Raw genomic sequence first — 22,621 nt, 5'->3', positions numbered from 1 at the left:
CAGCCAGGAACCTGTGCACCTTGCAAAGGCAGAGGCTACGCTGCCTCTGAAGCTGCGCGTCATTGCAGCTGCAACCCATCCCAATCCTTCCCAATGATGGTTGGTTACTGCTGTGATGCGACACAGTTTCTGAGGTAGGGAGCAGCCTCTGCAAGATGTGTACACATCCCCCTTGGATATGTGACTGTACAGTATGTTAGCCAGTGTCATTAAAGGCACAAGAGAACAGGACAGATCTTTGTGTGGTGCCTACAAGATAACAAAAGATGCCACGGAGTTCTGCAGTTTGGGAACCATCCTTGTAAAGGTCTTCAGTAGCCACCTGCCTGCCCTCAAATGATAGGGTCACTCCGAAACGGACCCCTGACATAAATCTTAACAGCTGGACAAATTCATGAGACCTGGCTCCCGAACCATGCAGAGCTTTAAAGGTTAATACTAGAGTTTTTAACTGAGCCCAGCACGCAGTACTGATGTAAGATGGCCTCCATACACAACACCAGTTAACAATACAACCTTTGCAGCCTCAGCTCAAGGCCTATGACAGGGACGTGTGTGTGTACATGTGTGCGCAGGGAGTACATTGTACCCAGGCCCGGGGACCAAAAGGGGGCCCGGGAGCCAAAATATTAACTGTAACCTATATTACATGTTATTGCAACAGTTCATAGCTTATCTATAGAACTTTTGTGGCCTAATGATAACTATGATTGCCAGCTTGGCTAAGCCTATTCAAAAGATCAGGCATCACATCTATCTATTATATTAATTCTCCTGGGTGTGCCTTGGAATGTGCGTCCCAGAGCCCAGCTAATTGGCTGAGCGGCAGACACGCCTGATTAGCTGAGGCACACCCGGGAGGATCGGTTGCCTCGGCAGCGGCAGGCCTGGCTGCAGAGGCCAGAGGTGGCAGTGGGCCCAGCCCAGTCGTGGAGGCAAGAAAGAACATGCTACAAAGAAACTTAAGTAGGTATGCTATGCTAAATAGGTATGAAAATACAACAGCGCACAAACAAAAATACAAGAACAACTAGCCAATCCCGCACCCACCACCTTCTGCCCAAGTCTCTGCTTCTGGGCCCAGCCACCTCTTCTCCCCACTGCCACTTCTGCCCCACTTTATTTCCCCCCTCCTGGGCTTTTCCTCCATGGCCGGGCCCACCGCGGTGGCTTGCCTCTGTGGCCGGACCCACCGCCACCTCTGTCCTCCGCGTCCTGGGTGTGCCTCAGCCAATCAGATGCATCTGCCGCCCAGCCAATCAGCTGGGCGCCCGGACGCACATTCCAAGACATACCCAGGAGAATTATATATATACTAGTTATTTTAGGCCCGTTAAATTAACGGGCGCTAGGAGAGTTGTGTGCTCCGGGCCCCCCGCCGCCATTTCCCCTCCCGCAGCCGCCAGCCTCCATGCCACGACTGGTCTCCCCCAGCCCGCCGGCCTCCCCTTTCCGGCTTCCCCTGCCACCTTCTCACCCCATCCGGCCGCGGCCGCAGCTCTGCCGCTGCCTCACCCGGCTTCTTCCTCTGCCTCTGGTGGGGGGGGTCCTCTTCCCCCCGCCTGGCTTTGGCGGCGCCGCCGCCAGGCCTCGGCCGCAGCTTCGCTTCCGCCTCGCCCGGCTTCTTCCTCTGCCTCTGGTGGGGGGGTCCTCTTCCCCCCGCCCGGCTTCGGCGGCGCAGCCAGGCCTCGGCTCTGCCGCCGCCTCGGCCAGCTTCCCCCACCGCCTCTTCCCCCCGCCCGGCTTCGTGGCGGCCGCTTCTCCTCCTCCAACATGGCCGCCGTGTCTCTGCAGCTGTATCTTTCTCAGCCGTTCTGGGCATGCGCTCTGCGCATGCCCAGAACGGCCGAGAAAGACACGGGCGCAGAGACACGGGATCACACTTTAGCATTTTATTATAGAGGACTAGCCGACCCCACACAGAGCAGCTGTGCGCTCTTTGGGCCAGCGGTTACCACTCCTCCCCACCCTTTCTGCCCCAGTCTCTGCTTCCGGGCCCAGCCACCTCTCCGCCCTACTGCTACTTCTCCCCACCACCACTTTCTTTCCCCCCTCCTGGGCCTTGCCTCCGGGCTGGGCCCGCCACCTCTGGCCTCCATGGCTGGGCCGCCACCGTGGCAACCAATCCTCCTGGGTGTGCCTCAGCCAATCAGGCGCATCCACCGCCCAGCCAATCAGCTGGGCTCTGGCACACACATTCCAAGGCACACCCAGGAGAATTAATATAATAGATAGATGCTCAACAGCAATTTTTTTACTTTGTGGTTGTCACACACTCAACTTATGTGGAAATGATGCTGCTGAATGCATTCCTGAAGCAATAATATTTTTTGGAACAATTCAAACAGTGTATCACCTGTTCAGTTCCAGTCCTAAGTGGTGGGAATTACTACAAAACCGTATTGGTTGTTCTCTTCATGGTATATCTGAAACAAGATAGTCAGATCGTGTTGAATATTTAAAGCCTTTTGCAGCTCACTTGCCTGGCATTAAATTGGAACTAAATTTGACGGCCAAAACAAGAAATGAATTCCATGGAGCTTTATTATATGTGACACATTTTGCCTGTGTGTTAATGTCAGCTGTATGGTACAAAATATTAGCTGGCATAGATATTTGCAACAAGGTCATCCAAGCTAAAAATGCCGCACTGGATGCTGAAGTAGCAAACATAGAAACTCTCCTCACAGATCTGACAAAACTTCGAAACAACTGGAAATGCATGTGGAATGAAGCCAAATTGGTTGTGTCAAACCTAAAGATAGAAATAAAACTCTCCCGTAGATGTGGTGGAGCTAGGCGCAAGAGGGCAAGGCCACATGATGACAGCACACCTGTTGCTAACTTGGAGCAAATGAATGACACAGATGATACGCCAGAAGAGGCCTACTTCAGAAACTGTGTGTTTTACATTTTGGTAGACAATGTTATAGCAGGATTAACTGTCCACTTTAATGTTAAGCAGTTGGCAGAAAAATTTAATTTCTTGTGGAAATATCTCACCATGTCTGAAAGTGATGTGGAGAGAAAAGCTTTATCTTTATCAGAACAATATCCTGCTGACCTTAACAGTGATGATTTTGGAAAAGAAATGCAACATTTACCCTCAGTACATAAAGCAAATTTTGTAAATGCACAGTTAAAGTCATTAAATCTGTTGAACTTGTTACAGAGTACAGACTTGGTGACCTGTTTCCAAATGTTTGTGTTAGCTTAAGAATACTATTAACAATTCCAGCAACAGTTGCTTCTGCAGAGAGGTCATTTAGCAAACTCAAGCTGATTAAGAATTATTTAAGGTCTACAATGTCTCAGGAACGTCTTGTGGATTTGGCCAGGCTAAGTATTGAATCAAACATTGCCAGAACAATTAATTTTCATGCTGTGATTCAAAATTGTTCACCAAAAAAAGGCCCAGGAAAGCTCTTTTTTAAAAAAATACTAAGCCTAACTACCTTTAAAAAAAAATCTTTCTACTAATATTTATGTCTTCTGATGATCTGATCTGCATTGCAATGTAAAAGGCTCTTTCAATGTGAATTCTTTCTCCTTTTCTGTATTGTAGCATAAACAAAGATGTTCAAATCAAATGTGTTTTCTTCTCTCTGATCCTCTTTTATTTATTTTATTTATATTTATCATGGAGGGAGTATAGGCGCATAAGGCCTCAAATGCAGAAAATCAACAGAGCTCTCCATTTTTACCCCTCTCTCATCTTCCATACCCTCTTTGGCCTTACAGGCTACAGCTCATGGCATAAAACCATAGTGGATAAAAACTGGATGACTCATGGAGAAGGGAAGGGGGCCCAAAAGAAACTTTGTACTCCCTGATAAAATTCCTCTCAGAGGCCCTGCCTCAGTTAACGGCAGTTTCCCAACGCTTCAAAGGCAGCCCTATGTATCCTATATTACAGTAATCCAGTAGCCCTCTTCAGATATTTGGTGCTCACCGTTAAGAGTGCTGCTGATAGTGGGGAGAAAGTCCTTCCTCATCACTGTCACTCACCCCCTCCCACTGGTTGCTCATAGTTACTGCTCAGTTTGTCTGTAGGAGGAAGCACTATAACCTAGGGATGTGCACAGAACTGCAGCAGGGTGATTCGAAGGCGGTGTGGGTGCCGCTTTAAGAGCAAGGGGGGTGCATTTACCCCTCCTGCCACTTCTCCCCCGCCGGCGTCCTTCAGTAAGACAGCTGATCGGGGTGGCAGCATACCTCCCTGCCACTCCGTTGGGCGGAAGTCCCTGATGCGCCTGCATGTGCACGTCGCCCACATGTGCCAGTGTGTGCAGGTGTGTCAGGGACCCAGCCAATGGGGCAGCAGGGAGGTATGCTGCTGCCCTGATCAGCTGTCTTACTGAATTACACCAGCAGGGGTCCCATAAAGGGCCTCCAAACTGGTTCCGTGCACATCCCTACTACCGTGTTTCCCTGAAAATAAGACCTACCTGAAAATAAGACCTAGGCGGGAGGCGGGGGTTCGCAGCCGCACGCTGGCCGCAGGGATCGAGAACGGCAGGAGACGGGGTTGAAACTTGGGGCACTACCTCGGAGTAAGTTGTTCTGTGCTTGCCTGCCGTGGCAGGGGAGGTGTGTGCAAAATAAGACCTACCCAAAAATAAGCCCTAGTGCATTTTTTTGGGCCTAAAATTAATATAAGACACTGTCTTATTTTCGGGGAAACACGGTATAACCACAATGGCCAGCACTTCCATGAGCGGTTGCAGCTCACAGCAGCACCAGCCATCACAGTTAGAGCACCTCCCCTTCAGACAAATAGAACCATAACCATGAGTAGTCGGGGTGGTGGTGGTTAGTGACAGCATCAGGGGGTGGAACTTCCTCTCTGCCTTTGGAGTCGTACGCATGAGTGCTACTTGTGCTCGTACATCTGAATAAGGCTAGTCTCGATGTTGGTTAGAACCTGAAAATCTTGGAGCACTCTACAACACTACCCTTTTGTTCTAATTTTCTCTTTAGACTTAAGTATTCGCTCCATTTTAGTCTAAAAAGGTGCTGTGTCAACCCAAAACTACTTTTTTCATTGCAATGTTTTATTACAAGAAATAGTCTTATGTAATATACAAAATGAAAATGCATGGAATATTACAGCATCCTGAAATAAGTGTCTAGCAGTTATTGAGACTCATCAACTTAAGTCTGCAAAATTCTTCCTGCAAAAACTCATAAAGTGTAGGCTCTGGAGCTCTGCTCTCATGCCCAGACTTTTTCCTTACCCCAGCCTATCCCCATTATTTTTGCTTAACATTCAGGCTGATGATGAAGAGCTCTGGAGAACCTGAAAATGATCCCCTTGCTAAATATAATCAGGGGGCTGCGGTTGTTTCTTTTTAGAGTGTGCGTTCCTTTAGGACAGGAACCATTTTCTCATTCATTTTGCTATGTAAACCACTTTCAGTACTTATTATTATTGAAAAGCAGTATATAAATAATGATGATGTATTTAATGGCATGTGTGCTTTGATTATCAGCCTTCATTTCTTAACAAAGCAACTTCCTAGCCCTGCTTCTAGATCAGTATTTGGAGTGGGCAATGCCTACAGAAATGTCACAAGCCAGAGAACTGGTGGATGTTTTCATTGGTTGGTTCTTCAGTGTCCTGCAGGAATCCTTGCTCCTAACTAGCAAAACCAGAATAAAATTTGCAAAACAGAAAGAATTACATAGAATCATGCTGGAGTGCGGGGGTGGGATGAAGATTTGCTCAATATACATAATTCCTACAAGGCTGCAGAATTCATCTTTCCTAGGCTGAATTTAGATTGCCTGAGTGCAAACACATGGAGACTAGCCAGCCCTGTTAAAATACATCCCAGACATGTGGGGATGGGGATGGAGATGAATTATGTTGCGAAGACTCAACTAGCAAGGGAAGGCAAGCTGCTCAAAGAGTATACTTTGATACTATTACCTAATATGTTCTAGGTTTCAGCCTTACATTGAAAATAGGTCTAGGGCTGAGCCATGGTAACTCAAATTAGCCCCTAGAGAAAGTGGGCTAATTTGCTGCACACCATTCAGATGTCTTTTCTTAAGGCAGCACTTCTGTTATCAGATATTGCATTATCAGATATTGCATGCTGGGAGCCATGTGCGTTCTTATGCTCAGCCAAGCTCAGGCTTGGCTTCCTTATCTCCGGTCTTGGCTGTTTGGGAGAACAGCCTCACTAAGCTAAGGTGGGGGTGGAGGCCCTGGACTTCGGCCCCAAAGTCCAGGAATAAGAGCACCTCTGCTCCTGATGTTATATGTATTAATCCCTGAGTGGGTTGAATAAACTCTGTTAACTTCATCTCAGAGGCAGCAAGATCTCTTCCGTTGTAAAGGCTAGAGAAACTGGCAGTACAGTTACAACCCTGGAAAGTGGAGTCCTTTTCGGAATCCCTTGCATAGAGCTCTGTGGGGGGAATGCCAGGAAAGACTCCACTTCCCAGTGGTCCATGCACAGTTTCCCAGACATTGCTGGGGCTTGGCAGGGTGGCTCCCTTTCTCTTTAAGAGGTGCCAGTGGCACTGACAACAGCACAGCAGAGTGCCAAGGTGAGCAGCAGGAAGGTTGCCTCTGCACAGGGCCAGTGAGGCTATGCAGATTATTCAGCTTCCGCTGTTCAGAGCTGAATATATGCATACGCTTAGTGACCATTATCACATATGCACTAGCTGGGAGGAGAAAAAATATAACCTTTTCCTGGTGAAACTATATTGCACTTTGAGTGCTAGGGAGATTCAATAGTCCATGAAATGGAAGCATCACCTTGAGGAAATGTGTCAGAGCTTTGCCCCAACAAATTTTTCACCAATTGTGCATTTGTTATGCTACAAATTGATAATCGGGAAAAGCCTGATGTGAGTGGAGAGTCCTTCTATATCCTGTGATCATTCCATCTTGGGAAATCCAGGACATTCTAACCTTTCTCTCCTGCCAGGATGCATGCAGGATTGCGAGCAGAGCAATAAATTGTGTGACACATCAGGTTTTGCTCTAAAAAGCTGACAGCATAATGGAGTTTGGGGATGTGTAGAAACCGCATGAGAAATGTTGTTTGTCTTATGGAGGAAACTCTTTTTTTCTTTTCTTTCAAATTTATTGAAACATAAGCAAAAGAAAAACAGTGTCAGGATATCTCTTATGGAGGAAACTCATTTGACTTCCCTAGAAAATGTTCATGTTTCATCATGGAAGAACCTTGAAATTTATCTCAAATTTCAAAAAAAAAATTTTTTTTTAATTGACAACAGCCCTATCCCACTGGAGAAATGTATAATGATGTCAAAGCATGTGATGGGCTGAGATTAAGAAAAGTTGGAGTCTCTTGATTCCTCTGGAAGCAGAGGAATTTCTGCTATGAGGTCATCTTATTGTCTGTGTTACCAGCTATAATGTGCTATGATCCTGCAAGTCCCTTTCCAGGAGGCTTTACAGACAGGGCTTCTACCTCGAATCTCCTTCGGAAGAGAGTGTGCGCGTTCACACACCGGTCAAACCTAGCCCAAAGTCCCTTTGAGATTCTTGGACCCACTCTACACACAAATTGTGCTTTGTCTTGCAAAGTCTAGCTTATTTCGACGTATTTCCGGGTTTTTAAAATGCTGGTTTTAAGTGATTTTTTCTGAAAACACTGGAGCAAATATGGAGAGGCAATGATGTAGAATCATTAGCTTGATAAGAGGGATATACTCTCCTTAGAAATACAGATGTAGCTCTTTTGAATTCTCTCTCTCCCCCCTCCCATTGGCTAGAAGGAAAACATGGAGGCATGTGATGTCAACTGGACCAAACAAAAAACAAAAAACACCCAACCACAAGAGCAGAGGGGAGCGGCTTCTTCCCTCAGTGCCGTGAGTGTACTTCAAAGTGGCTTCACTCAACATTTTACTCCACAGCATGAAGCCGTGTGCAAATAACTCTCAGGGACAGTCAGGGATGGGCAGAAGTATGATCCATGAAGACTTGTTGGGATCTCCAAAACAAAAGAGTTGTAGCCTGCCAAAAACATGGGAATGGATTGTGGACTCTGGAATAAATTCAGCAATCAATTTTGGTTTCTGAAGGCACATGGTCTGCCATCAAATCCTTGACATGCTGGAGGCTTGGAGCATTCATGGTGAGGCCCTAAGATCTCACCAGGCCTTAATACACTACTGGGGTGCCAATCCTCCAGGCCTGACCTGAAGACGCCAAGATTTGAGATCACTCTCCAGGTGACTATTGAAAGCAATTCGGGAGAACTGCAAATATTGTGAAAAATATGAGCAGGGGCGGGCGGGAAAGAGTAGAAAAAAATATCTAGGAATAGCTTCAGTTTGGGTTGACAACTCTGCATTGCACATGCTTAAGGCTGCCAACGTTTTAAACAACCAGCCCATGTTGTTTCCCAGGTTTTGCTCTTCTGTCTATAATACTTGCTTTATCTGCAGACAGTAGCATCTGGATATACTTCTGTCTCCAGAGAAGAGCAACGTGGCAGTAGAGCAGGAGTGGTGGTGGAGTCAGCTGTGCTACTCGTCACTAAGGATGAAACTTTATTTTTATAAATACATTTTTGACTAGTATGTAATTAGTGATGAATGACACAGCTGACCTCCAGGAGCACCCATTAGGTGCCCATGCTGTGATCAGCACCATTCCACATGGTAATCACAATAGCAAGGAGTAAGTTATGAGGGCTGGGGAGGAATTGCATTTCCCCAAGTGCAAGTTATTGTTTGGGAAAATGCAATATCTGATAACAGAAGTGCTGCCTTAAGAAAAGACATCTGAATGGTGTGCAGCAAATTAGCCCACTTTCTCTAGGGGCTAATTTGAGTTACCATGGCTCAGCCCTAGACCTATTTTCAATGCAAGGCTGAAACCTAGAACATATTAGGTAATAGTATCAAAGTATACTCTTTGAGCAGCTTGCCTTCCCTTGCTAGTTGAGTCTTCGCAACATAATTCATCTCCATCCCCATCCCCACATGTCTGGGATGTATTTTAACAGGGCTGGCTAGTCTCCATGTGTTTGCACTCAGGCAATCTAAATTCAGCCTAGGAAAGATGAATTCTGCAGCCTTGTAGGAATTATGTATATTGAGCAAATCTTCATCCCACCCCCGCACTCCAGCATGATTCTATGTAATTCTTTCTGTTTTGCAAATTTTATTCTGGTTTTGCTAGTTAGGAGCAAGGATTCCTGCAGGACACTGAAGAACCAACCAATGAAAACATTCACCAGTTCTCTGGCTTGTGACATTTCTGTAGGCATTGCCCACTCCAAATACTGATCTAGAAGCAGGGCTAGTTAACCTGCAGCTAACCCATCTAGGAAGCCCACCTCATAAACAATGTTAAAGGAGCAAACAAGCACTCCCTTAACCACATGCCCCTGGCTTCTTGCAGCCAGCATGAAACACCGACAGTCACCCACCTATCGCTGTGGGTTCCCCACAATGCAACATGTGGTGGATTGGGGGGAGGGGTTGGAACAATGCATCCTGGCCCCTGTGCTTCCGCACTCCCTGGGGCAGCTGCAGACCATCTGGCTGTACTCTCCAGGTACCCAGATAATCCTCAGAGATCGTCTATGGGGAAGGGGGGGAATTCTGCAGCCTTCGCCACACTGCCCGCCTAGTCGTGAGAACGACCTTTAGTGTATTTTTTAATATCTCAAACAGTGCACATGTGTTTTCTATAGATATTTTTTGTGTGTGTTTTTAAATTTTACTTTAAGCCCCCATGAATTCTCCCTGCCCCCTGATCTTTTCCAGCCTATACTAGTATTCTAAATCAAAAGGAGACATTTTGGTGTTACGTTTTATTATGTACATATCTCAGGATGTAAATGGTGACCGTGACAAGGCTCAAGCATGTAAGCCTTAAACCCTAGTGCCAGTTTTGTAGGTTCAGTAGTAGAATTTAGTGGTGATGAAGATGCACTCAGCACTGTTCCTCAGCATAAGATTTGAATTTGTATCTTAAAAATCCTTTTAGTCAGATTCATGTTTATTTTAGCTTAATATTTTAATTGTGTATTTTTATAGTCTTGTTTTAATTTGTCTGTGTGAACCACCTTGGGATTGTTTTAATGAAAGGTGGTATATATATTTTACAATAAACAAACAAAAACAAACATAACAGCCCTGCCGGATCAGGCCCAAGGCCCATCTAGTCCAGCATCCTGTTTCACATGGTGGCCCACCAGATGCCTCTGGGGAGCCCAAAGGCAAGAGGTGAGGACATGTCCCCTCTCCTGCTGTTGCTCCTCTGCAACTAGTATTGAGAGGCATCGTGCCTCTGAGGCTGGAGGTGGCCCACAGCCACTAGACTAGTAGCCATTAATAGACCTGTCCTCCATGAATTTGTCTAAGCCCCTTTTAAAGCCATCCAAGCTGGTGACCATCAAAATGTCATAGATTTAATTAGGTGCTGTGTTCAAATTTCCCAACCTTTGGTTTCATGGGGTGACCCCTGATTCTAGTGTTGTGAGAGAGGGAGAAACATTTCTCTCTGTCCACTCTCTCCACTCCATGCATAATTTTATAACCTTGATCATGTCTCCCATTAGTCGCCTCTTTTCCAAGGTAAAGAGCCCCAGATTCTGTATCCACCTTGGTTGTCCTCTTCTGCACCTTTTCCAGTTCTAAAATATCCTTCTTAAGATACAGTGACTGAAGCTTTGCCAATAAATGGCATATTTAAACCAATATTCATGTATTGGAAAATGGAGTGGAGTAGCATTCTGAAGTTGGTGAGAAATCCATGACAGCACTACACACAGCTAATAAAAGGTACAGTGTGCCGTCGAGTCAGTGTCAACTCCTGGCGACCATAGAGCCCTGTAGTTGTCTTTGGTAGAATACAGGAGGGTTTACCATTACCATCTCCTGCACAGTATGAGATGATGCATTTTGGCATCTTCCTATATCGCTGCTGCCCGACATAAGTGTTTCCCATAGTCTGGGAAACATACCAGCAGGGATTCGAACCAGCAACCTCTGGCTTGCTAGTAAAGTAATTTCCCCGCTGCACCATTAGGTTGCTATACACACAGCTAATAGACAAGGTTAAAAACTGAACTTGTATATTAGAAAGTGTTGGAATATAAAGTCTGGGTTTTCAGTGCTCAGGTAAATGGATCCTCCCCAATTATTGTTGGTATATATCCAGAGCAAGTACAAGTCAACTGGACAATTCATCAGTTAATTTGCAGGCTAATTTGCATAACATGCAAAATAGGGTGCTCAGATTTGGAGAGCTTGAATATGGCTACCCCAACTGGTCAAAAGCCCCTCCTACAACTTTCAGTTCCCACAGTTCAGATATATATACTTTACGATGCTGAAAGGCATAATCTCATACTGCAGTGGTAAACCCCTCCTGTATTTTACCAAAGACAACCACAGGGCTCTGTGGTCACCACGAGTCGACACTGATTCATGGCACACTTTACCTTTACACCCAGCAATCTCTATGTGCTTTCCCAGATGCTGAGGATCAGCAGGGCTCCATTTCTTTTTAAGGGCCTCCACCAGCAATGGAAGTGGAAACAACAGAGCATTGTATGGAGGTGAGTGGTGGGAATGATCATCTGCACAGATGCCAGGAGTATTTGTAGCCAAGTATTTGCACAGGCCTAATGATCATTCTATCTTTTAGATATACATCTAAGGAAGTCTATGCTGGAAAATTTAACCTGCAAATTTTTTAATGTCTTTGGCATTATTTTTATACCACTCGATATATACATTTCTGGGTGGTTTACACATTAAAACCAATTTAAAACAACCAGTAATAATAAAACATTAAAATGATTCAAAATCTCAATATAGACTTTAAAACTTAACTAAAAGGCCTGATTAAAAAGGTATGACTTCAGCTGTTTCTTAAAAACCAGTAGAGACACTGATTTTATTTGGGAGCATGTTCTAGAGCCCTAGAGAAGGCCTGGTTCCATCACCACCAAATGGTGGGGGTGGCGGCGGCAGCAACCACAAACTGACCTCCCCTGATCATCTTAACAGCAGAATACAACAAGCACATATTTGCAAACATGTATACTATGTTGGCATGTTGTCAGGGAGGCATGAGTTGCCGCAGCTCCTATAGAATGTCCACTGAATGACAAACACTTATTTGCCTCTCTGCACAGTGCGAGGTAGCTCTTACTGCGGTAGTTCAGTTGAGTTTATTTACCGTCACTGACCAGAGAAATATATACATACAGCTCAAACAGTAACAATAGCTAATCCAGCTATTCGTAGACCTTATGGGAGTCCAGCTATACAGATACACTTGTACTTTGAATTCTAATGGCAATGAGACAGATCTTAGCAACTGCATAAGTAATTTTGTCATCACTATCAGATAAAAGATAGCTAACATCAGGGGCGTAACTATAATAGGGCAAGGGGAGACAGTTGTCTGGGGGCCCACTACCTTGGGGGACCCCCCCAGAGGCAAGTCACATGACTGACTCTCCCAGCCATGCACCCACCTGGGGCGGGCTTCCTTCAGTTGTATACATCCTCCGAAATTGATGTAAGTGTTAAGACCTGGAGCTACCAGAACAGCATGTCTTTCTCTAGTACCATTAAATGGCTAACAGAGAATTCATCTGGGCAACAAGGGTAATTTGCTAGGAGGGGCACTATTAGTTCATAGTCTTACTGTGGTATGGGTTGGGTTTGTGTGAGCAGCACCTATTGGCTAATATCCGCACACTCCTGATGACAAGTGGCACAACTCCACACCACCATGCCTGCAACATTTGGTAAGATATTTTTTTTAGATTTTAGATTTTTAAAAAAATATAATTTAGATGCTAACTACTGCCCTGCCCTGCTATTCAAGTATGGACATACTGGCCCCTTTAAAAACTGGCAGACTCACATAAGGCTATGCCCCACTGCAATAATGCCCCTCCATTATATTATTTATTATTATTATTATTATTATTATTATTATTATTATTATTATTATGCTTGCTCTCTTCCTTTTAAACAAAGCATACTTCCTTATTGCAGCATCAAAGCACATCTTCCACTATTTAGAATTCTTTGCCTAGGCAGATTGCATGAATACCATAACCTTGCTACAGCAAGGTTTCCTCCTGCAATCTATTATGTACGAATGAGGATGCTATTACTGCCACAAAATCAAGGCTACTACAATTTTAATGAAGAGCCAGTGATTGATTGATTGATTGATTGATTAAGTGCCATCAAGTTGGTGTCAACCCTTAGTGACCACATAGATTATAGATTCTCACCAGGATGGTCTGTCTTCAACTTGGCCTTTAAGGTCTCTCAGTGGTGCATTCATTGCTGTCGTAATTGAGTCCATCCACCATCTCTGGGTGGTTTACAGTTAAAATCATTTAAAAGATTAAAAACATTTAAAACCCAGTATTAAAATTATTTAAAACTATAAATCTAATTAAAAGCCTGGATGAATAAATGTGTCTTCAGTGCCTTTTTAAAAGTTGCCAGAGATAATTCTGTAGCGATTCCATCAATTCCTGTAGTCTTCCAACTTCGTAATGACCAGAGTGTTGATCTAGCTTCATCTTCCCGTACTAGAGGTTCTTGCAATTAGGGAATATAAGAGTATCTTGGATGCTGACATTCTTCCTGTGCTGTACAGATTTTCAGTATACTCCTTCCGTCTCTGTTTGATCTTCTCTGAATCAGTTACTATCCATCCTTTGAGCCCCTTGAACCTTGAGCCCCTGGTGGCGCAGTGGTAAAACTGCACGCCTGCGCAGTTGGGAGACGACGCCGGGCCAGGAGAAGCCTCGGCGTCGCTCTGCCGTGCACTCTGCCTGCACTCCTCCCCGCCGCTTCGGCCGCGTGTGCTACAGACCATCGGGTTACATGGAACGCGGGATCCTTCAACATGCTTCTTAAATTAATACAGTTTAGTTGTGTCTTAACGAGTCATCCTGAGTATGCACTTTTCACTTGTACACTGAAATCACAGCAGAGTGAGGACCGTGTGCGTGTGTCGCGAAAGAGAGAGAGAGAATACCAGAGTTTCAAAAGTTAAAAAGGGCCAGGAGGAGCCTCGGCATTGCTCTGCCGTGCACTCTGCCTGCACTCCTCCCTGCCGCTCGGGCCGCGCGTGCTACATACCATTGCTGCAGCGCCACACCGCCAGCCACCGCCGTACTCGGCGGGCCGCGGGCGACCCGTAGCCGAATCGCTGCCACCGCCGGCGATTTGCCACCTGGGGGGCGCCGCCACGCCCTCACAGGTATGTGGGGGCCAGGGGGGTGGAGGGGGCCGGGGGGGTGCCATTTCAGGGCTTGCCCTGGGTGCTGTTTCCCCCCAGTACGCCACTGACCACAACAGATATTGTAATTTATAAAAGGTTCCCAGACAGACATGAATGATTCAGTAGACAAGCCATGTACATAAGCCGAGACTTTCGAAATAGAAGCATAATCCCACACTTTCAAAAACCAATCGTTTAAGGAAGGAATTTCCAAAATATGCCAATTAGATGCATATATAATCCTAGCCGCTGTAATCATATATAAACACAATTGGTTTGATTTAGCAGGAATATAAGGTTTTATCATACTTAAAAGGAAAATTTCTGGAAGAAAGGGAATCTTAACTTCTAAGATTTGTTCAGTTTTCATATGAATTTTTTTCCAAAACTGTTGAGCTTTATTGCAACTCCACCACATATGATAGAATGAACCTAAGTGTGAATTACATTTCCAACATTTCTTGGAGAAAGAATCATCTATTTTTGTTAATAAAGTTATATATCATCTAAAGAACATCTTATACCAATTTTCCCTTAGATTGGTACACAAAGTAAATTTCACATTCTTTTCCCATTGGTATTCCCAGTCAGAGAGATCAATCAATCTATTAAAGTTCTGCATCCATTTTATCATACATTCTTTTATCTGCTCAGTCCTCCAGCACATCTTGCTTGCATGATCAGACAATATCAGACTGAACTTGAGCATTACACTCATCAATGTCCACTTCTTCTGCATCAGTCGTTGGGGCATAGACTTTAAGAACTGTCACGTTAAAGGGTTGTCCATGAAATCTAATTGATATTAGTCGGTCACTGACCACATTGTACCCAAGTACTGTCATTGCTATATCCTTCCTTACTATGAAAGCAACACCGTTCTTTGTTTTTCGTGTCCTGAGTAGTAAACAGTATGATTTTAACTGAAAGTGTCCCATTCCAGTTCATTTTAATTCACTGATGCCTAAGATGTCAATCTCTAGTCGATTCATTTCATCTTTCACTGTGTCGAGCTTTCCCATATTCACGCTTCTTACGTTCCACGTTCCCACTGTAATTCTGTCTTTGCAGCTTCAGATTTTCTTTTCCTGTACGGCAACATCAGGTTCTACATGTCCAAAAGGCTTTAGTCTAACCACGTCATAAACACCATCTGAGAGATCCTCAGCTCTTCCTCAGTAGTATGTTGACTACCATCTGACCTGAGGGGCCCATCATCTGGCACTACATCGACAATCATTCCATTTTGTCTATCCATGTGGTTTTCTTGGTAAAATACAGGAGTGGTTTACTGTTGCCTTCTCCCGCACAGTATAAAATTGTGTCGTTGTTACTGAAGTCATCGTCTGCCTCCAGCACCTTCCTATATCGCTGCTGCCCAATATAGGTGCCTGCTTGCTTTAGTTGGGCAGCTGGGATTACCTTAACGCTTTGGGTGACCCTACTAGGAGTATATCTCCTGGTGTACGTTGCTCATCCCTCCGAGGAACACACATACACACACTGCCATGATGAGGCAACATAGCAGGACTTGGGCGGGGGGTGGGGGGGGAGAGCCAGTGAGGGAGAACATAAGAACAGCCCTGCTGGATCAGGCCCACAGCCCAACCAGTCCAGCACTCTGTTTCACACAGTGCCCACCAGATCACTCCGGGAAGCCCACAGGCAAGAGCTGAGGGCATGCCCTCGCTCCTGCTGTTACTCCCGTGCAATTTGTATTTAGGGGCTTCTTGCCTCTGAGGTGGCCCTCAGACTAATAGTCATTGATAGACCTGTCCTCCATGAATTTATTTAAACCCCTCTTAAAGCCATCCAGGCTGTTGGCTGTCATCACATCTTGTGGCAGAGAATTCCATAGGTTAATTGTGTATTGTGTGAAAAAGTACTTTGTTTTGTTGGTCCAAAATTTCTTGGCAGTTTCCTGGGATGACCCCCTGTTTCTAGTGTTATGTGAGAAGGAGAAAAATTTCGATCAACATTCTCCACATCATGCATGATTTTATAGACCTCTATCATGTCTCCCCACAGTTGTCTTTTTTCTAAACTAAAAAGCCCCAAGTATTGTAGCCTTGCCTCATAAGAAAGGTGCTCTAGGCCCTTGATCATCTTGGTTGCCCTCTTCTGCACATTTTCCAGTTCTGCAATGTGCCTCTTAAGATCTGGTGACCAGAACTGTACACAGTACTCCAAATGTGGTCACACCATAGTTTTGTATACAGGCATTATAATATTAGAAGTTTTATTTTCAATCCCCTTCCTAATTATTCCAATGGAATTGGCTTTTTTCATAGCTGCCACACACTGAGTTGACACTTTCAACGGGCTGAGCACCACAACCCCAAGATCCCTCTCCTGGTCAGTCACCGACAGCTCAGACCCCGTAAGCGTATATGTGAGGTCTGAAGTTGAGGTTTTTTGCCCCAAAATGTGTCACTTTATACTTCCTAAAATGGAACCACATTTGCCATTTTCTCACCCACTCCCAAATTGGAGAGATCCTTTTAGAGCTCCTCACAATCTTTCAGATTTCACTAACCTAAATAGTTTGGTGTCATCCACAAGTTTTGCCACCTCACTGCTTACCCCAATTTCTAGGTCATTTATAAATAAGTTTAAAAGCACCGATCCCAGTACAAATCCCTGGGGGTCCTCACTTCTTACTTCCCTCCGTTGTGAAAACTATCAGTTTATTCCTACCCTCTGTTTCCTGTCCTTCAACCAGTTAACGATCCACACATGAACCTGTCCCCTTATCCCATGACTGCTAAGTTTACTCAAGAGTCTTTGATGAAAAACTTTGTCAAAAGCTTTTTGAAAGTCCAGGTATGCTATGCCAACTGGATTACCTTTATCCACACAACAGTTAACACTCTCAAAGAACTCCAAAAGGTTGGTGAGGCAAGACTGACCTTTGCAGAAGCCATGCTGGTTCTCCTTTGAACCCAGGGAGACCTGGATTCAAATCCCCACTCAGCCATAACACCCACCAGATGACCATGCAGGGGTGAAGCTTTAATTGAGCAAATGGGTTCAAAGAACCCGGCACCCCCCGCCCAGCTCTGCCCCCCCCAGCTCTACCCCTCCCTATTTTCTTCATTATCTCCCTCACTCCGAGGGGCTGCCAGGGAGAGGGGTGAATATGGGCCCCCTTCCCCTTAGCTACATCCCTGTAACCATGGACTGCTTACTATCCCAATCTACCTCACAGGGTCATTGTGGAAATTTTTTTTAAAAGATGAGGTTGCCTATGTATATTACTCTGAGCTCACTGGAGGATGTGAGGGATAAGAATGCAATCAATTGGTCAATAACGCTAAAGATAAACGGTATGATCTAAACGGAAGCCCCTCTGCACAAGGTTCTTTGAAATGAATGGAAGCTTAGCAAGATCCCAATTCAGATAAGCAAATGAGGACAATGTATTCACTGACCACATTCTTCCAGCTTGCACATTACCACCTAAGACAATGCATGCTTCTGCGTGCAGAAGACTCGTGCCATCTGAATATGATGGGAGCCTGAAAGTTCATTAAACTCTCTGCCATGCTCATGACTGGTTTGGGGTGACGGAGGTAATTGGCAGTGGTATCCTTTCCCACGGAAAACATCCCACACTGACGACTGTCAAGTACACAGGTCCCCATAAACTACTACAATTGAATAGGAATTGCTTTCTTCCAGGGAAACTGATTTGCTGAAGTCAGGTCTTTACACTTCTCTGTAACCCCCATATTTGTTACTTAACCACTGCAAGTTCCTTACCAGGAAAGGGACCCCATCCCCAGCATTCTGAATAATTCTATAGTATTAATATTAACCCCACTTCCTCCAGAAGCTTCTCTGAATGACTCACATATACTGCTGCCATTTGTCCCCTTCACTAATGGGTGTATGTGTGTGTGTCTCTCATTCTGCCATCTAGCAAATTTGTAAAAATATACGTATTTGTCACATTTTGCAATCACAGCAGTTCCTTCAGTCTCCCAACTCATTACTTCCCTAAGGGTTCAGGAAATCCAGGCCATAAGAATGACAGCAGTTCTTGCTTCAGTTGGTTTATGATCTGCATTTGCCAGAATGCTCATTCACATGACAAATGCCACTTTTTGTTTTGAACAAATAAAGAGCCATTCACATAAATCCCATGGGAGATCTGAATCTCATATGTGAAAACACCCTCAGTTTGAAAATAGCCACTAATGCAAAACTGATAAAACTAAAGCACTTTCCCCAAAAATTGCAATTTTAAAAGTACAGAATAAACCATTAGTTTCCATTATCATTACAAGTATTTCAGCAACACATTTTAAAGGGCAGCATTCAAACTAGTTAATCATTACTAGGCACCCCTGAATTCAATGAGACAAGTTAGTAATGGCTAACTGTTGTATTCTATCTAGTTATCTTTTATGTTTTGTTGTTTAGAAGGATCCCAGTGTGGATTCTGTAGAGAGTGTGGGGAGGGGAGTCAGAAGGAAAAGGGAGGGGAAGGAGAAGGAGAAAATGGAGTTGTTGCTGAATAAACCTTTAGTTAAATCTCTCTAGTTCTCTTTGTGTGTAATGAGGGAAGCAGCTATAGAACATGTGGTGATGAGATTCTGAACCAGCTATGTGTATGAGCCTGCAAAGGTTGTGAAAGTTCCTGTATCTTCCTTCCATTGCATTGATTGGCCGACATTCCTGAACTGCTTTCTACTATCACTGCTGCCGATTGTTTCTCTAGCTTCCTGACCTGCACAACCCTCAAAGCTACTTTTTCTTTATCAATCCTGAACTCTGTTGCTCAATGGATGCCCACTGCAGCATGGCTCAGATCCCACCACCACCTTTTTTTGTGTGTTCACCCCACCATCCCTGCAGGTGAACCTGCTCTTCCCTGGAAACAATGGAGGTCCTATTTCTGCAATTACCTCCTCACCATACAGAGCCCTGATTTTACACCAGCAAAGCAGAAGGCTATATTGCTTCATAGCCTGGGCACTGAAGACCAAATAATATCTAATAATTTGCCCTTTCTGGCCACCTTGGATGCCAATTCTTATGAAGCTGCACTTCAAGCCTTAGATGATCATTTCAACCCTACTTTGAATGTGATTGCTGAACATTACAAGTTCTATTCTAGATCCTGACTGCTCGGTATCAGTGGGAAATGCTCTTCCCTGTGCCAAATTGCTATCTTTGGTACCCAAAACCCAACCTCCTGAAATCCAGGCTGTTCCATCTAAATCTTTCCAAACACAATCTTCTCATATGGCCCAGAAAGTGACAGTACAAGAAAGGAAGAGATACCAATGAATGCTACAGATGTAGAGACTCAATCAACAAAGCCAATTCTGCTCACTGTCCTGCACAGAAAGTCACTTGCAACAGGTGCAAAAAAGGGGACACTTTGCTAAGGTTTGCAAATCTGCCATCTAGTCCATTACTGATTCACTATATATGAAAAGGACGAGGCAGATGAACCACTTCCTGACAGCATTTTAAGTGTGACAGAATCAGAGCTTGCTTCTCCACATTGTCAAGTAAAACTTAATGGCCATGAAATACCTATTGCTGGCTGATTCTGGTTCTCCATACACTATCATTTCTCATCTGCTTTGCAACAAACTCCTCACTACATCAGATCTGCTTCTGCAGCCTTCAGACATCCACCCATGAGGATACAGAGGATCCCCTATTGCCAAAAATGGATGTCCTGGAATACAAAGGACAGACTGCAGAAGGAAAAGTGTATGTGTCACAAAAAGAAGTCTCAACATTGGACTGGAAACATCAGAAAGATCTACAGATAGCGTTAGACCGATAGCGTTAGATATGACTGCTGATTTCCTGGATGTTTTTGCTGATAATCCTGGCACTGCCATACATTTCAAACATAAATTTTGGATGCAGGCAAATGCAAAACTTCTACAACACAAAGTGAGGAATATACCCATAGCATTGTGCCAACCACTTAGAGAGGAGCTCTTAAGACCTCAGCATGCTTCAGGGCTGCTCAACTTCGGCCCTCCTGCAGATGTTGGCCTACAACTCCCATAATCCCTGGCTATTGGTCACTGTGGCTGGAGGTTATGGGAGTTGTAGTCCAAAAACAGCTAGGGGGCCAAAGTTGAGCAGTCCTGTATAGAGCCTGTTGATTCATCAGAATGGGTCTCTTTTTTTTTTTTCTGCAATTTTTCTTGTGCAGAAATCAAATGGTACATTTTGAATATGCGTAGATTTAAGAGATGTGAACTCCAACATGGTAGTGGATTGTCATCCATTATCCAATAACAATGAAATGCTGCTTACTCTGAAAGAGGCCTCCGTGTTCACAACTTTGGATTTGTCTTTGGCCTATTCTCAAATTCCACTGTTTAAACATTCTCGCAAATACACAGCCTTTATTACCCCCAGAGGGTCTTTTCCGATACAAAAGACTGCCCTTTGGATTAGCCTCTGCAGCTTTGATATCTCAATGAACACATGGAATTTTTGAGACTATGGATGGCATCACTTACTTTCAGGATGACAAAACCATTGAGGAGCATGATGCTAAACTGACAGAAGTCTTAAGAAAACTCTGACAACATGGACTTACTATCTCTGCAGAGAAACACCAGTTTTGTACACACTCAGTGACGTACTTGGAACACACAATATCTCAGAGTGGCGTACATCCCAAAACAGACTTGGTGAAAGCTATTTGGGAAGCACCAGAGCCACACAACAAGGATTCACTTCAATCATTTTTAGGACTCTGTAAGTATTACTCTAAAATTGTTAGAGAGTTTGCCTCAAAAGGTTGTTCCATTGCATCTTCTTTTTAAAAAGAATGTAGGATGTATTAACTGGGATGTATCCTGCAAGGCTAGTTTTCAGACTATCAAATTGGGCATTGCTGAAAGCCCTGCTCTCACTTCTTTTGACATCGACAGGCACACAATGGTAAACATTGATGCTTCTGAATATGGTTGGTTGCTGTCTTGACCCAGCAAAAAGGGGACAGGGAAGTCACATTTGCCTTTGCTTCCAAAGTGCTTACTACTTCAGAGAAGATGTATTCTGTCATTGAAAAATAAGCTCTAGCAAGTTTCTGGGTGGTGAGGCACTTCAGTACTTACTTGTGGGACAGAAAATGCACTTTGTGGTCAGACTATACACACCCTTAGCCAACAGGAGATCCTGAATGACAAGGATGAATAATTGTGCAAATAGCTTCATCCACTCATGGAGTGATCACGTCTTCTGAATGGAAAGCAGCCCTCAATGTTGCTCAAGTGCTTATTGCACTTAAACCTTCCCTAACTAATGGCTGGCCTTGCAGAAATAAGGTACCTGACTATCTTCAATCATACACACACATAGCGACTGAGCTGTCCCTTCTCAATGAGCTGGTGCTGAGGACTGATCGTTTGATGGTGCCAATCTCCTTATGAGCAAAAGTGATCAAAATTATCTATGAAGGTCACCTGGGCATAAGCTTGACTAAAAGATGAATCAGAGAAAGCTTTTGGTGACCAGATATGGATGAACACATTGAAAATGTAATCCGGCACTTTATGTCATGTGCTGTATCTGACAAATCACAGAAAATTTTTACCACCCTCTTGACTCCAGGAGAGTATCCCAATGGCCCTGGGAAAAACTTACTCTGGATATAATGGGGCCTTTTTATAACCTCTTTATAATCTTTTTATAACAAAGATTTGTTATAGTGATGGTGAACTACTAGTCCAGGTGACCAGAAGTTTCATTTGCTGACAAAATTACCACAAACAAGGTGATCCAGTACATGGCTGCAGTTTTTGCAAGGGAAGGTTTTCCTACAGAACTCGTGACTGACAACACAACACAGCTTACCTCATTTGAAATGGAGAAATCTTTGCATAACCATGGAATAAAACACAAGGTTCTTTCCTTGTACCATCCTCAAGGGAATGCCTTAGTAGAAAGAATGAAGAGATTAGTGAAAGAAAGTTTACAACTGGCTACTATGTAACACCAGCTCTGGAAGGAGGGTCCCTTATCAAACTACTCCTCATTCTACTACTCGAAAATCACCTTTTGAACTGCTGAGGGGGCACAAAGCTACCACCAAACGTATTCAATGGCAATAACCTTCCCTACCATCTCACCTTGAGGTGCAGAGATTTGAGATAGGGTAAGGGAGAAGCAACAACAATATAAACTGTATGCAGGTCAGAAATGGGGTGGGTGCGAAACAGCAAACATTTGAGGTGGGGGACTTTGTTCTAGTACGGCTGCCTTATAAAGAGAGAAAGGTATGTTCCCGATATTCTGGACCAAAACAAATAATTGAAAGCTGAGGAGATTCTGACATATTGGATGATGGAAAGAAATGGAATAGTT

General features: G+C 44.3%; 1 protein-coding gene across 7 annotated transcripts in view; it reads right to left on the bottom strand.

Moving 5' to 3' along the window:
• The window catches only part of MED24 (mediator complex subunit 24), a 154,632-nt gene that overhangs the window by 10,447 nt on the left and 121,564 nt on the right, over positions 1-22,621 (bottom strand). For all 7 annotated transcript variants that reach the window (XM_053259100.1, XM_053259098.1, XM_053259097.1 and 4 more), the window contains one exon: positions 22,112-22,192. The gene's annotated coding sequence lies outside the window, so the exon portion shown is untranslated. The remainder of the gene's footprint in view (positions 1-22,111; positions 22,193-22,621) is intronic.

This window comes from Hemicordylus capensis, chromosome 6, assembly GCF_027244095.1.
Source record: "Hemicordylus capensis ecotype Gifberg chromosome 6, rHemCap1.1.pri, whole genome shotgun sequence".
Lineage (NCBI taxonomy): Eukaryota > Metazoa > Chordata > Lepidosauria > Squamata > Cordylidae > Hemicordylus > Hemicordylus capensis.
Note: the sequence above shows the minus strand (reverse complement) of the source record. Positions and strands in the feature narration are given on the sequence as shown.